The following is a 16662-nucleotide window of genomic DNA, read 5'->3' as shown; positions in this document are numbered from 1 at the left end:
CCCTCTTTAGAGAAATATTCAAAAAGAAGCCATATATATTCAGGTGACAAATAGATGCTACATGGGCAGGTGTTTGGATTAAATGGTCCTTAATATCCCTTGCAGCACTACAGTTCTATGGAGTTTATCACACTGGGAAAAAAGACAGGAGAATAATGGGGAAATCCTGTGAATAAAAAGTGGCACTAAAATGCCTTTTTATTCATGGGATAATCACAGGATATTTGCAATGTCGTGCAATGTGATGTGATAATATTTGCTGGGTTGTGCGATATTGATGGGGGCATCCCACAATGCTCCCATCTTTTTTCCCAATGTGATAAACTCCAAAGATTCCATGGCATATGTCATCCCCCAAGAGAAAAAGGCTAGGCCAGGAAACTCTGGGAATTAGCTCCTGAAGGAACTAACTCCATCACTGGCTGGAGAGGATTCTGCTACATTTTTTGTTTTTGTCTTTAAAATCTGCTTGTTAATGTAGTTTTTGCTTTTTAAATTGAAACTGCCTTGAATACATTGGCAAAAAGGCAATATGTCAATGCAGTAATATTGATATTTGACAAGGCAAACTGTAGCAGGACATGCTAGGATTCATACAATTGATGTTGGTACATTTGTTTCCTGAACCTATTGGGCTTTGTGTTTTGGTTGTTGTTGTTTTCCAGGTTTTTACTGCTTTGTGTTAAAGCTATTTTGATACGTCCAGTTGACATCAAGATTGCTAGACTTTTTATTGTGTGAACTACTGCGTATCAAAGCCAAGGTTGTCAGACATACGAACTGTTATCTTCAGTATATATACATATCCACAGAAGAGAGCCTTCTTGGTGATGGCTCCCAAGTTGTGGAACTCCCTCTCATGGGAGGTTTAGTTGGTTCTGTAGGCTCCCTTTCTGCTAGCAGACAAATACTTTCTTGAATTAGGATTTAGGCTCTTAATTTTCTTTGGCAGAAGAGTCTTTTAATGAGGAAAGTTATGTTTTTATGGGTTTTTTTTACTATGTTTTTACACTGTTACAATTTAATGTTTTTAATGGAATGGCCTATTTAATGGCTTTTAAGCTTCTGTATCAAAATAAATTGTAGCTGTACATTGCTTTAATCAAGTGTGAACTGGTGTTTAACTTTTTCTCTCTCTGACATCATGTTGCATCACATTTGAATAGTACAGAGGGAAAATGGAAAGTGATTCAGAAGGTTGTGAAATGCAAGAGGCACAGTCTGTACCTCATGTGTTTAGGACACTTTGGCCCTACTGTTTACATAGTCTCTTGCTGCCTAACCCAGTCTCCCTATATTGCCTTTGTGCTTGTCTGTATGTGAGAGTACACACAGAAATACACACACAGAGTCGGATGCCAATAACAACTTAGGCTATACTTAATGCACTGGAGAAAGTGGGCTCTAGTCCATGGAACCATCTGCTTCATTACATTAGTTAATATTAAAAGTGTCACTACTCTCATTTTCTTCTGTGTAAATATTAAACATGGTAACCTCTCTATATATTTTAACAGAATTACATGTTTAGGAACCACATATTCTCTTTTTCAGAAGGCAATCCTCTATCTGCAGTACCTTCTGTTAGAAGGACATGCAGTCTAAGTTTGATTTAAAGGTGTACTTTCATGGTAATTTAAAGATAGCCATTGCTTTGTGTAACAGAAGAACTGAACTAATAACAGCTAGCATGGATAGCTTATGCACTGAACAGGTGAGGTGATCTGTCCATGAACCATTACTGACTCTTAATGGGATATGTATTTCTGTCATGTTCATTTTTCATTTGGAAAAATTATATGGTTTTCCCTGCACCTTAAAAAACTTATCCTGAAAGAGTGGTTAACATGAGTGTCTGCGATTGGAAGGGTATATATAATTGCCTAGGCCTGGTAGGAGCTTTCCCCCTAAGCCTGACCTTCCTGTATGCAAAGGGATCTTGTAGCAACTTTGAGACTAACTTAATGAAAGATGTTTTAGCATAAGCTTTTGTAGGCTTGGTCTATTTCCTCCATGCATTTACATCTTTTGCTCAGTTAGGCTCAAAACAGATGGACAGACGGGGCAGTGGGCACCTGGAAGCCACCCCCTGGGGCCACCAAAGGCAGCCCAAAACTAGCTCCAAAAGGAGTGGGTTTTCCCACTCTTTGCTGTGGTCCATTTGGAACCATGGCAGGAGGTGCTCTTGAGGCCACAGTCTGTGTTTGCCATGGCCTCAGGTCGATCAGGCTGGGAGTGGCTTCCAGCTGCTTCTGGATGTCCATCTATTTTACCCCATAGTCTCAAAGGTGTAACTAGATCACTTTACATATTGATATTCCAGGCTAACACAATTATGTGTCTGACTTCTGGCCTCCATGTGAGTGAGACATGATGCCTGGTATCCTCCATTTCAACAGCTGCTCTCGGAAGCCCTGAGTTGGGAAATATACTCGTCAAGGTCTGTCTGCCCATCTTTTCCCCATATATACTTTCCAACATTTCACAGATAAAAAAGGAACATGTGTGATCAAGTGACATCAATGTGTGGTCCATATGCCAAAAAGGTATTGAGGAAGAACACACAAGTTAGGATGGTCTGCAGCAGTTTACTTTTGCCTCGGACTACTAGGGAGGCCAAGATTCTGCCCCCTCCTCTCCCTTGTCTGAAAACTGCTTTTGCACTTTGCACTCAGGAACTGAAGTAAGGAGGTAAGGAGAAGGAGGACAGAGAACCTGGGGCACTTTAAAAACAGTTGAAATGAGCATTAATCACGGCATGCCATCCTGGTTCCACTCAGGCAGAATCATCAGTGGAACTATCATATAATACCTGGGCTCTGACCATTCTTTCTTGCCCTCTTGATCACAGTGCATTTCTCTTGCATATAAGGAAATTGTGGGCACAGAAACAATACACGTACTTGTTTTGTCCTTCCACTACTGCATATATAACTATTTTTCAAGCAATTAATGAGTGCTTCCTCTTTTCCAAGCCAAAGCATTTCTTTCTCAGACTATAAAACAGAATATAATAGATATGACTGCACTCATTTATTATGGTTTTAGGATCTATAAATCTTTGCTAAACATTTGTAAAGCATCCTGCATTTATTAAGATCTTTTGTTTGATTAAGTTGCTTGTGATATATGATCAATTCCACTATGACATGATGAGTTAGAGAACCACAGGTGAGCCCTGACACTTGCACTCTTGTGTGTTAGTTTACAACCTTTTTAATTAGAAGCCAGCTCTAAAATACTTGCATAATACTCTTAAATATAGCCAAACCTTTTTGTTTAATTTCATTTCCCTGTTAGTGCTTGGAGGCTATCCAGCAAAGCACTTCAGCAAATCCAATGAAGTACAGAGGATAATTAATATAAAACCCTGTAACGACAGTAAACTGGTCTTCATAAAGGAAGCCCATAAAGGCATGATAATGTGCCTGTTGGCATCAATATTTTCAGCAAATTAAATAAAAGCAATTGGAAGGAATGCTTGAAAAATATTTATTTTTATTAATTTTATACTGTTTGTAATAAAGATATAATTAAGAGAGAGATCAGTATAATTGCTTTCCTCTTTTTGTTACCATGATAAATATACATCTATTTGCTTCCACTCAAGTGTGCCCCAGACTGAACAGCAGGACACCATTGTGTATGCACATAGTCCCCTTTTTGGCAAAAGGGAAATGGTGCCAATCACCTGTTTGATGGGGGAGAGAGTTGAGAAGTTAAACCAAGGCCTTTGGCGTGCAGTCAAGGCCTCAGTGGCTTTTGAAATGTGGTCCAAATTATAACTATAACCCTATTCCCAAGTTCTAAGCCTTCCTGCCTCCATGAGAGTGTAGTCTCTGTCACTGAAGATTATCACATTATCTTTTAAACCACAACTATAATCATAAAATAGTGCCCTTGGTGGTAAAAGAAGAAAAAAGTATGGCTAGGGGCATCCATTTTTATTGATAGGAAAACCTGTCAATAAAATTCCAAATTATATATTGCATGCATGAAATGTTGCTGCCATTGTAGTTACAATATTGGCAGTCATGTGGTCTCAGTGTCTCCTCCCTTCCCCATTCTCCTCACTACTCCCAAGTAGGCAGATTCCTTTTAATTTATTTTTCTATTTTTAAAACTTCAATCACAATAGCAAAACTCAGGAATTGCACTAAAAAGTAACATGAATAAATAAATCAAAACTGAAAGGCACATTTGGCAAGGCATAGGCTAGAGAGGTGGGGTCAAGGTGGAGTCTGGAAAAATGATGGCAGAAGTAACCCAAGTTGTGCAATTGTGCCGATTTTCAATGTCTGCTCTCAACAAGTATGTTTCCATTTTCATTAATTAGTGTGATTGCAGCAAGAACAGGGCACATGTGATAATGTGCACTGTCTAAAATGATGTTCCTTCTATCACTGTTTCCATCAGCCCCCACAAGAGGCTGACCTACTTCACCAGACTATTGTTCAACATGTGGACTTCCTTTGTACTTAAGAAGCCTGATTTAACATGGATCCAAAAAGCATGGGACATACCCACCAACTGCCACAGATCAGCAGGATCACCACAGCTAGTTCTCTGTATTCCCAGATTCTCAGCTTGTATTAAAGAGTTAGATTTCCCCTTGTTCTGCCTCTCATCCCCTGTGATGCTTGCTAAAGCGTGTAAACTAATTTTAAAGTACAAAACCTTGCATTCAGTTCTCTCAACATGAGGGATGCTGTAATCTGGAGAGGAGGGGATGCGATAGTCTTGCCATTCCCAGTAGGGTCCTGACAAAAGCAAAAACAAAAGTAGGAACTGCTTTCTCAGTTGCTTCTTGGGGACCCAATTGCTTCAAGGGTAACCAAAAAGAACAAACACAACATACATCTTATAAAAAGCAAAAGAATGGCATAGCCCTTCCAATTAAAAAGGGCTCTCCTTAAGGGAGATCCCCTTTGGATTACAGTATCCCCAGAAATATGTATCATTCTCTCTCTCTCTCTCTCTCATCCTTCACAGACCCACAAACTTCTTCCCTTTAATTGATTTTAGAACCCCCTTCTGCCTCTGATTTACCAAAAATAATATCAATGTTGTGGAGCAGCAACCCGTATTTGAAATTACGGTGGATCCTTCCCATCTGCAAGGGTTTGGTTATGTCTCTCCCTCCCCACACACACTCCAGTTCAGATGGCAAAAAATGTGGCCAGTTGCAGTCCATATTATTCAATAATGACAATGTTCCTGTGGAGGTGTCAGCACATCCACATGCACATGCCACCATTGAATAATATGATCTGCAGACAGTTAGGTCCATGGGTCACTTGCTTGCCGATAGGAAGGGTCCACTGTACTTTTTTTTCTCCCTACTTCACTTTGGTCTCCATGCCAAAATAGGCTGTCACCTTCTAGGAAGCCTGACAACACCGTCTCTTCCCCTTCCTATTCTCCAATACTATTCCTGAACTGAGAAGGCTGGTGGGAATCATCTGACATTTACCTCTCCTTTTCATTCTGTCCATCTTCAGCTCAGCGGCTGCAGTATTTCCCTTTTGTGTGGCCTAAAACAGCTACATTGCTCCCAAAATTCAAAGCAGCCAAAGCCCCGCTAGCCATTCTTCTAGCCCTGGAGCTGGAAGGGTTGCTGTTGGCTTAGGATCCCAGAGCACCTCTTCATGAGATGAGAATATATTCTGCAAGTATGCCGGACAGAGGAGGAAAACCAGGCACCCCCAACATGCCAGCCACAATCAGAGCAGGCAGACTTCAAGTGTGCCAAATGTTGATAGTTGGTCTATTGTGAATGCAGCCAGTGTCTGATCTCAAGAAATACAGGATTTGAGGCATCCCATATCTCAATACAGGACCAGATTTTAAGCCCTGTATAGGGCTGTACAAAATGGAATGCCTAGGAACCCTACTCAGTACTAGAATAAGTTGCCTGGCTCTGGGTATTATGGTTATTATTTGACAACTGTTATCAACCAGTTAATTTAAAATGAAACATACAGATATCAGAAATTCTGTTTTAAAAATTCAGCAGATTTGAAGTTTTTATGCTATCTAAATTATCTTAATACAGTTGTTTTTTTACTGAATTTAGTAATATGTCTCCTCCCCTGGGAATTTTCCAAATAGTGAATAGACTGTCAATTCAGTCAATTTTTATGCATGTCTCCAATTGAATTCAAAGGGCCTTACTTCCAAGTAGGTAAAAATAGGATTAAAGTGTTATCTTCATTAATTTTATACTGATAGACTCAACAATATTGCAGACCTTTAGTAAGATTGTTTGCAATAATTCTTCTGGGTCAGAAAACATTATAGCTATGTTACCAGGCGAAAGAGAGATTTTATATTTTCTTTTTCCAGATATAATCCCTAGAATTTCATTATCATTTCTAATTACTGCTGCTAATGGCTCAATACAAAGTGTGAACATTATCAGAGATCAAGGATATCTTTGCCACATTCCTCTTTCCACTACAAAGTAATCTGAGTAATGGCTATTTATCATCGTTCTAGCAGATGGTTTTATATAAATGTGGGAGGGTCAGTTAATAAAGTTTTAGGCTACATGCAATTTCTTTCATTTGTCTCTGTTAGACAGGATAATTTCATTTGTATATGTAGTATGACTTGCAACTGTAAGCTATATTAATCCATGTAAAAGATAATAAATATACCTATTAAGAAGATACCAGTTAAGAGTACATTCAAAAATGTTGTTCAGATGACCCGACACATTGCATAATCTGTGGTTTTTATGGGGTCTCAAGAGATAGGGTGTCTTGCTATCATATTTAGTGGCCTTAAACCCCACCCTCAGCACCTTTGGAACGAAGGGGTTTTACATACATACTGATAAAAACATGGATGTTACAGGCACTACATGAATATTTGCATCTGAATAGAGCTCATCTACCAAAATGCTGTTTGCCATCTAAAGCCTAACATTTCCAAAGTTTGTGATGCAGTTTACATAAATAAAATGTGCACAAAAGTGTACACTTCCAAAGGTACACACAACACATCATTTTCTGAACATTCCATGAAATGCATATATTTTTGTAAAATCCAGACACAACCTGCTATTAGGAAATTGTTTTACATTTTACGTTTGCAATAACACAAAAATGCATATACAGTGCACCCATGCTGTATGTGGGCAAGCCATGTTCAGATTCCAGCCTACACAGAAGCTGCATAGAGGAACAACAGTGGCACATGGGCTCACACCCCATTGTTTTCAATGGGGCTCAAGCATGCACACCTTTTACCTTACATGTAGCAGAGTCCAGAATGGATTCCCGCATAAGGGAAGGGTTCCTGTATTAAAAAAATGTAACAAAGATCAAACAAAATTACAATCCAACACACAGAAATGAGACAGAATTGACCTAAAAATAAGAAAATAACCCAATGAGACAACATGACTATCGGAAAAGAGAAATAATGCTTGGTAAATTGGAAGGCAGTAGGAAAAGAGGGAGTGCAATGCAAGTGGGTCAAGGAAACCACAGCCATGAGTCTACAAGCAGTGACCAGAGCAGTTGATGATCATGGCTCTCAGAGGTATCGCATTCATAGAGTCACCATAAGTCAAAGTTGATGGCAAACAACCACAAATTTTGTAAAGACTATGGCTTATCTGTTGTTCAAACATCTGAGGAAAGGAGAGTATGCTCACCTTCCCTCTGATCATAATTTATGTCACCCTCCACCTGTGCGATGCAACTTTCTGAAATGAGAATTTTCTCTGTACATGGAGCTATTCCATGATATTTTGAAGGCTGGAAATCCACAGACCCAAGAACAGAGGTGGTCTCCATCTATAGGAAAGTCACTCCAGGTGCAGCATCCAATGTGTGGGGAGGGGAGGGGCTAGTGTGCCCCTCCTCCTTGCATATTTTGTTAACAGAGAAACTCAATACTTGAAGAAAATAGATTTCAAAAGAAAGAAAGAAAGCTCAATTGAATAAACTGTTATGAAGAATGAATGACTTTCTCCACTTCCTTGTTATGCTACATGTTCCTCAGTTTTGGGGTGGGAGTGGTGATTAATAGTATTCCATAACCCAATTTATACAGTGGACCTGTCACATCAGCAGGCTAGCCATTTGCAGATTCAACAGCTAGCAGCTCATCAAGCCCCATATTATTCATTGGTCAATGGTGGAATATTCATGTGGACAGACTGATGTGTATGTGTGCATCAAGTGCATGTCATCCCCCAATGCTTTTTCCCCATCCATGGGGGGGGGAGCAGAGCCAAACCCCGGTGGATATGATGGATGGATTTCACATCTGTTTCTACTTCTAATGTGTTCTTTGTATGTATTTTGTGTGTGTGTGTGTGTGTGTGTGTGTGTGTGTATATATATATATATATATATATATATAGAGAGAGAGAGAGAGAGAGAGTGCGTGTGTGTGTATTCCACCTTTCTCCCAAAAAGGGACCTAGATCCAGATGGAGTCATACATCCAGGCCATTGAAACCAATGAGTTATAACCTGGAGAAGTGTAAGTTGACTCCCATTAATTTCAGAAAGTCAGTATGAAAAGTACATACTTGGATACAGTTCACTGGCTGCAAAAGGACCATCGCAAGTAGCCTTAGGGTCTCTTATGTTCCCAGGAGCAGTGAGCAAATTGAGGTAAAGGAGCATCAAAAGCTTGCATAAAGTATTTTCTGTTTTTGGTTGGCCAATAAAGGTATCAATTTTTGTGGATTTTGGATTTTGTTGTATTTATTTATTAGGATATGACAATATCCTGGGTTAGTCCTAGGGCATTTAGCTTAGAAACTGTCCACATGATGAAATCTGTAATGTAGCATTTAGAATGAATTTGTTTTTATATACTTTAGTGTCCAGGATACTAAGAATATTGTGTCATAATTTTGCACTCTAAGAAAAAAATGCTTTTAAAACTGAAGAGTAGAAATAGTCTTTCAGACGTTTCATGAACACTTGCTTAGATTATTAGTATTAATAAGAGAATGACTTTTTAAATTAGATACTGTCATGCAAATTAGAATTGGGGGGGGGGAATTAATGAGTTTTTATTATTGTATGAGTGCCTGTTATAGTTTATTCCCTTGATGATCTAAAGAGCTGACTCAAAATTCATTGGTATCCTTGAATAAATAAAGGCTGATTTAGCCTCTAAATTTTGTAGCAGTGCATGGATATGAATTTTCAACTAGAATGTCTGCAAATGTTTCCCTCAGCTGAGTTGTTCATTATGCCCAGACCCTAAAGCTATAACAACAGGACAGTGAAAAGGATGCCTCTAGGGGGGTGGCTGCTGGTTTTCCTGCTTTGGGAATGACCAATCCACTCGTTAATGATGGAAAGAGTATTTTAAAATATTTGAAAAAAGATGTCAAAAACATGTTTTGTAAGTGTGAGGTATCATAGATGAGATGAATTATGGACTTGGCAGTTCAGGACTTATTCTGTGAAAAATTTGCATGTAATGGTTTTGTGCAAGAAACAGCATTTTCTTTATCGGAAACACAATTTTCTGTGCAGAAAACGATAATGCTGTGCAGAAATACTGTTCCATGTGCAGCAGATACAGGTCCTGAATTGTGGATAGGCTTTGAACACTGTGCACAGCAGGAAGAAAATTGCTAAAATTACTCATTGCTTCATTTGAGGAGAAACCAACAGGATCTTCAGACTGGTCATTAAAGCCAGCCTGGGGGTGGAGTTGGGGCTTCACGTCCACATGATCCATGCCATGACTTTGCCCCTAGGGCACTGTCATGCTGTGCACCACTTCACATAGTGTGCAGCATCACACTCCTCTGGTGCCAAGTGCTCTAGAGCCGCGGCACCATGGCTATTGTGCCTTTTCCAGGGCACAAAAAGGAGCCTGCTTTTTGAGCTCCTTTTTGTGCCCTAGAAAGGCCAGATCTGGGCCATGGCATGAGGTTGCTGCAGCCCCAATCTGGCTGAAGAATGGGCAGCTGGAGGCCGCTTGTACAACACCTTACAGAAGGATTACATCCTTACCACTCATGAGGTTACCATTACTCCTCTCACATCTACTCTGGCTGAACAGGAGCTTGGGCAGTGACATTCAGTGTTGGCCAAGTTCCTGTTCCACTCAAAGCAGCTGTTGCAGGAGCAGGATTAAAATCAAAAGTGTATACACCATCCCCACAGCACCAAATCCCCTACCCACAGTCACTTATTAAGTTAAGACCAGGATGCAACTGGATAATTAAACTGGATTGCACTGGTTCCACCAGAATGTGTTACTTTCCCCTCTTTTCTACAGGCTCCCAAACATCCAATAAACTTATTCCAGAGGTTTCCCTACCTGAACCCCTCTCCAACAGGTTTGGGAGTGTATTGAGATCTGCAGGTATGAGGGGAAGTTACCAGTTCTCTTGTAAACATTATCGTCTAACTTTAAGTACCCACTTGGATCCTGACCAAATTAAGATTTAAAACACAACCATACCTTGACAATAATGATCTTTGTTGAACCAGTTAATTGCATGATATTTTCTTGCTTCTGTAACCAACCCAAGACATGGAAATATCTTCTGTATATTTTTCTTTCTTATTTAGTCATAATAATTATGTTAGATTTGACTAATTCAGGAGCTGGCCAGTTGGTTTCCCAAACTGTGCATGGACAACATGACAAAGACTGTCCTCTGAATTCTTGTGTTGGATCACCTCTTTAATGTGTCTCCTTCACAGTTGAAGCACATACTCAGTAAGCACAGTAACCTAAGCATTCTTCTCTATCCTTACTTTACAACCTGGCAATAAATCCAGACTGAAAGAATGGCAGGTCCTAAAAAGTAAAACGAGCTCTTTGCAAGCAGCTTATTTTTCAGATGTTGCCAATGTTATTAATAATGCATTTTTTGTTGTTGTCAAAATTTATCAACATTGTAGTTCTTCCCTAAATAGAGTTCATTAGGAGTCAGTTCACAACAATGCCTTGTTTTGCAAGGACTGAACAACCCAACCCCTCACTGTCAACTGGAATTAATGGTCAGGAAAGTTTCATCTTTTGGTAGTGAAATAGGTAAATTAGCTTATGTAAATCTGTTTTAAAGTATCAGCATGCATTTGTTGACATAAGAAAATGAACAATGTGTATTCAGGCAGAGAGGTTAAAGTTACTGGACACATTTCCTAATTGTTCTTGTTGTCTAATAAGAAAGGGATGTTTGAGCAATGTCAGCTTTCTCAAAAATCTCAGTTTATCACATGTAAAATGGATATTTTTGTTAAGGCTTTCCTATGAAATCACAAATCAAACTTTATCACTGTAGCAATATGTTAACCCAATGTTAGGACATTTCAAATCCTATTGTTTACCAGAACCATTAAAGGGTAATTTCCATATGATGTTTATTTATGTAGAAGAGGGGAAAGATATTCAGTAATCAAGATCCCTACTGCTAAAACAGATGGGCTCCTTCAGTGTTACTAGTCAGGCTGGACTATTATTACTCTGTCCACACACACTCACACCCCAGAGACACACCATTCTAGCCGCTATGGATGGGGAATCCCTATACATCAATATCCCACACCAGGGTAGAATAAAAGCCATCATGAATACCATCTTGAATAAAGTTACAGAAGATTTAGCCATCAAACCCTGCCAATTTGTACTCATTCATAACTACTTCACCTCTGAGAATAACATGTACCACTAAAACATTGGCATTGCTTGATCTGGAACAACGCTTTCTCAGCAACCTCTTTCCTTCCTACAATATTATGATGATATTTTTGTTATCTGGACACAAGGGAAACAATGAATTGAGAAGTTTCACCAGGATTTCAACAACTCTAACCTACCATCAACATGAGCCTGAAACAATCCACACAACTTCACAATGAACTTCTAAACATTGGATGCTCTATCAAACACTCACAGATCACTATTCAAACATACATGCCTCCAGTTCCTACCCAGAACACCCTACAAAATCTATTATTTTCAGCCAAGCCCTCCAATATAACTGTATCTGCTCAGAACTACAAGACCGAGACTCAAAACTCTTGGACTTACAACAGAAATTTCTCATGCTAAAATATCTACCTAAGGATGTGAAGAAATCAACCAACAAGGCAGGATTAGTAACCAGGAACAATATTCTACAGGACAGGCCAAAAATACCTTCCCTAATGGTCACCTACAGTCCCCAGCTGATACCACTCAAATGCATCATCAAGGAACTTCAGCCAGTTCTGATGTATTATACAGCCTTCTCACAAGCTCTGGGAGATAGGCCTTTATTGGCCTCCAGATCTTAAACAGCTACTCACTTAGAACAGAGAATATAACATTGATGGCTATACAATTGGTCCTCCATTTACACAGATTGTTTCCATGGATTCAGCCATCCACAGCTTGAAAATATATTTTTTAAAAATTTAAAAAGCAAAACTTGATTTTACTAAGCCAATATATATAATGGGACTTGAGCTTTTATGGATTTTGGTCCCCACAGGGGGGTCCAAACTACAGTGGATACCAAAGGGCCACTGTACTGGGGCAAGATCTTGCTACAACCTCAGATGCCAATTCTGTCTCCACCTCTATTCTGGGACCAGTATAACAGGGGCATCACTCACAAAATCAGAGGTACTTTTATTTGTTTTTTCTCCAAGGTGCTATGTGCCATCAATGCCCCCTTAATAAATAGGACACTTTCTATGCAAGAGGATAGATGGACACAAATATGGCATTAAAAATGACAATGCCCCAAAACAAGTGGCAGAACATTTCAACCTTTGTGGACATACAATACTAGATTTAAAAGCTGTGGTCCTTGAAAAAGGAAATTACAAAGAAAGACAAAAATCAGAGAAACAGCATTGAACTATATTTACAAATTTCAGTCCATTAACAGAGGTACAAACAAAGACCATGGCTTCACAGCACACTATATATATTAATAGAAGAGTCCTCAATACTATAACAAAAGAAAAGTTCTCAGAGAAGATTTTGAACCTAACGAAGCTGACTTAGGATAATTTCACATTCTTTTTCATTGGCTTTCCTGAAAATCTCTTGGCAGGTTTTTTTTTTTTTAAAAGTGACATCCAACAAGTAATTTCTATCTTCATTAGCCAAGGGGTTCAGCCAAGAGACATAGGACTGGAAGGTTCAAGAACTGTTCTTAACAATTGTTCTTGTAAAAAAAATAGGAGTAAAGGAATTGTAAACATCTTTCTATTACATGTGGTGATGATGGACTTTATTCTCATCCCATATTTCCCTAAACCTGTGACTCCAGGCAGATTACAAATCAGAATACAATACTGTTCATAATATGAAAGATCAACATAAAAACACAGATGGATCAATAGTCCACTTTAGGATGGGATATATATTCAGATGTCTGCAGTGTATAGTGTATCATCCCCAGAATTCTGGATGCTAGTTATCTTGTTCTCAATCAGTACAGTTTATTGAATAGCCCGAGGGTCGTTTCAAAATACTAGTAACATAGTAATAAAGCAGTGCCACACACCTATATATAAAATGTAAATATAGTGCACTAGTTATCTTGTTGATTTTGGATGTTACTTGTAGTGACATTTCAGTATTTAGCATAGTTTAGTATGTTAATACATTGTTACATTTGGTCTAGCTAAAATCTACACACACACACACACTCTTTTCTCTGTAGAGAGAGATAGTAAGATTGTGTATGTATTGGTACTAAATTACAATAGAAGTTTTTTTTAAAAATAAACCTTAATACTTACATTAAAATAAATAAATAAAATAACCAAAACAATCTGCAGAAAATTGATGACCAAGGCTTCGAAAACTGATCCCCTCTGCTGAAGGTTTAATCATGAGTAGGCTTCCATATAATATGGCACAAACAAGGGGTCTGAGCACTGAAGGCTGCCTTTGATTTGCAGAACAAGAACACTGTAGCCTGTTGTGCCACATTTGGATCTGAGTGCTGTCACATTTTTTGCTGTCGTCAGCGGACTTCTGAAGAGCTGGAAGCCTGTCAAATGCTCCTTTTCTGTCAGGACCTGAAAAGGAAATGAACCTTTGGATCTGGAAATTCATCTTTGACCAGGAAACATGGGCTTGCTTATGACGATTACTCCTCTGCCTGAATGTATAGGGTTTTTTCCTTGTAGAGTGCAGAAGCCTTTTTTAATCTCTATCAATCAAAGTAGAATTGCCCCTGTGTTAGTCGAGTGTACAACAAGACTGTGGAGTTGAGAACATGTCTGACATGGTTCACAAGAGAAGTACAGTGAGAGGAAGGAAAGGTTTTCTGACCAATATTGTGTCTTTTCTCTATGAACCTATGATTGATACAATAGCAATGAATAGAAAGGCAAAGGAAACAAATAAACATTAAATGTCATCATTCTGGCAGTGAATATTTATGATTTTAGACATGAAAGAGACTGTCAGTTTTGCCTTCTCCCATCAGCATTTTTATTTTTTTAAAAAATCTCAACTCCATCACCAGAGACATGGTTGAAAAACAGAGATTCAACATCAAACTATCACAAAAATAACCATACAAAGCACTCTGGTGGAATGGGAAAATCTGCCAGTTTTGTTTTACCACTATTCAATTGTCTTTCTATTTATGAGAAAAAGTGTAAAATTTTGGAAGTTCTTATCAAATAAATAAGCTAAGGAAACACCCACCCATCCCTGTATACTAGAATTTCAGTCTTGAAGGGTGGTCAGATGCATAACATGGTTGCAAATTGACTAAAGAATTGTTATGTATTTTTCTATACAATACTGTACAATACAGTGTGCTGTGCAAAGCCTGGAGGAAAGTGACCTGTGTTGATGACCCAACATCAAGTAGTAAGTCAAACAGGGCCTAAGATGATCTGGTCCTCCAGAACAGATCTGGAGTTATAAAGGGACTGCAGGTTCCAAGTAGCCGTTCTCACAAGTATGTAAAGTTCAGAAGACCTGAAGGAGTATTTCCTCCCATTCTTATATATAGAGAACTTGAATTCATCAGCTAAGACTCACCTTCAGATTACATAATGCAAGTGGCTGCAAGAGAGATTATTATTATTATTATTATTATTATTATTATTATTATTATTATTATCCTTTATTTTTAAAGCGTTGTAAATTTACACAGCGCTGTACATACAATCTTTTTAATTAGATGGTTCCCTGCCCTCAGGCTTACAATCTAAAAAGTCACCGCACAAAAGGAGAAGGGAGTGGTGGAGGGGAAGGGGATGAGGTCCAGCAGTTCCTCTCTACCTCCAAGGCCTGGACCAAGGCAGATGGACTGGAGGGAGGGCTTGGCTTCATAATGGATAGTTAATCTTCATCCAGGGAGGCAAGCGACAATTATGCAAGGCCTGGGAATGCTTCTCTGAACAGGACACAATGGTGGCACAATGTTTGTGAAATGCTTCCCCAAGAGGTTTCCTGAAGCCTGCTTCATGGACTTTTCAGTACCCAAGGAAGACTTAAAAAATAAATTCCCAGGGAGCTTAAAACCTATTTGCACTTGTGCACCTTTGCATCCTTAGACTTCTGCAGCTTGAAGCTGGTTGCAATGTTTTATTCTTTTGCTTTTGTTTTGCTCTTAATTTTCTGTTCTGCTGTCACTGCATTATCGTGCTGTTTTACTGCATTGTTGTGTTGTATATTTTTAAGAGAGTGTACGCCACCCAGAGAAATCAGCAGGTGATGTAAAATTACAATCAACCACTCAATCAGTCAACTCAACAGCCAAAGGAATGACAGGCTGAGGAGAACCAGATATAGCACCCAATGCAAGCTCTACGGAATTATGGTTGTTGCTCCAGTGAGGAAACATGGATACTAATAAGATGTGGTTAAAGACAGAAAAAATAAAACAAATGGATTTATTGTAAATATAGGGAACCAGCGCAGTGTAGTGGTTTGTATGATGGAGATGGGGTACATCTGCATGGTAGAAATAGTGCAGTTTGACACCACTTTAACTGACATGGTTCCATCCTACAGAATCCTGGGACTTTGAGGGTTGTTTTGTTTTGGTGTTTGTTTGTTTGTTTGTTTTTTGAGACACTGACACTCTTTGGCAGAGACCTTGAAAAACTACAGATCCCATGATGCCATAGGATGTAGCTATAGTATATAAAGTGGTGTATTTCTACAATGTAATTATTTCTACAGTGTAAATGCACCCTAGGACTCTGGAAGACCAGGGTTCAAATCCACACACAGCCATGAAAATACACTGTGTGATTTTGGGCAATTCACATTCTCTCAGCCTCAGAGGGAGACAAGGGCAGCCCCTTCTACACAAATTCTTCCAAGATAATTCTGTGAAAAGTTTGCCTTATGGTTGTCATAAGTCTGAAATGACTTGAAGGCACACAACAACAACGTGTAAATGTATGGATGATTCTTTGCAATATAACCTAGTGTATATGAAACATTATGTGCTAGGGCTGGTGTGAAGTAGAATCAACTGTATTCCTCTTCCACTTAATGGCTATGGAAAGTAAGGCAATCATTGCACATATGATGATCAATAGACCAGCATTCTGTAGATTTGATATAACAGTAACAACTGGAAGAAGGGCTACGCTGTGTAGGATATAGGACAAGATTATAGCCATGGCCTTGTCCTTTAAAAATTCTGTTAATAGTGAATGACAGCCTCTCATCTGAATGTGTTGTTAGCTT

This window comes from Sceloporus undulatus, chromosome 4, assembly GCF_019175285.1.
Source record: "Sceloporus undulatus isolate JIND9_A2432 ecotype Alabama chromosome 4, SceUnd_v1.1, whole genome shotgun sequence".
Lineage (NCBI taxonomy): Eukaryota > Metazoa > Chordata > Lepidosauria > Squamata > Phrynosomatidae > Sceloporus > Sceloporus undulatus.
The sequence above is the reverse complement of the archived record's forward strand: the minus strand, read 5'-3'. Positions refer to the sequence as shown.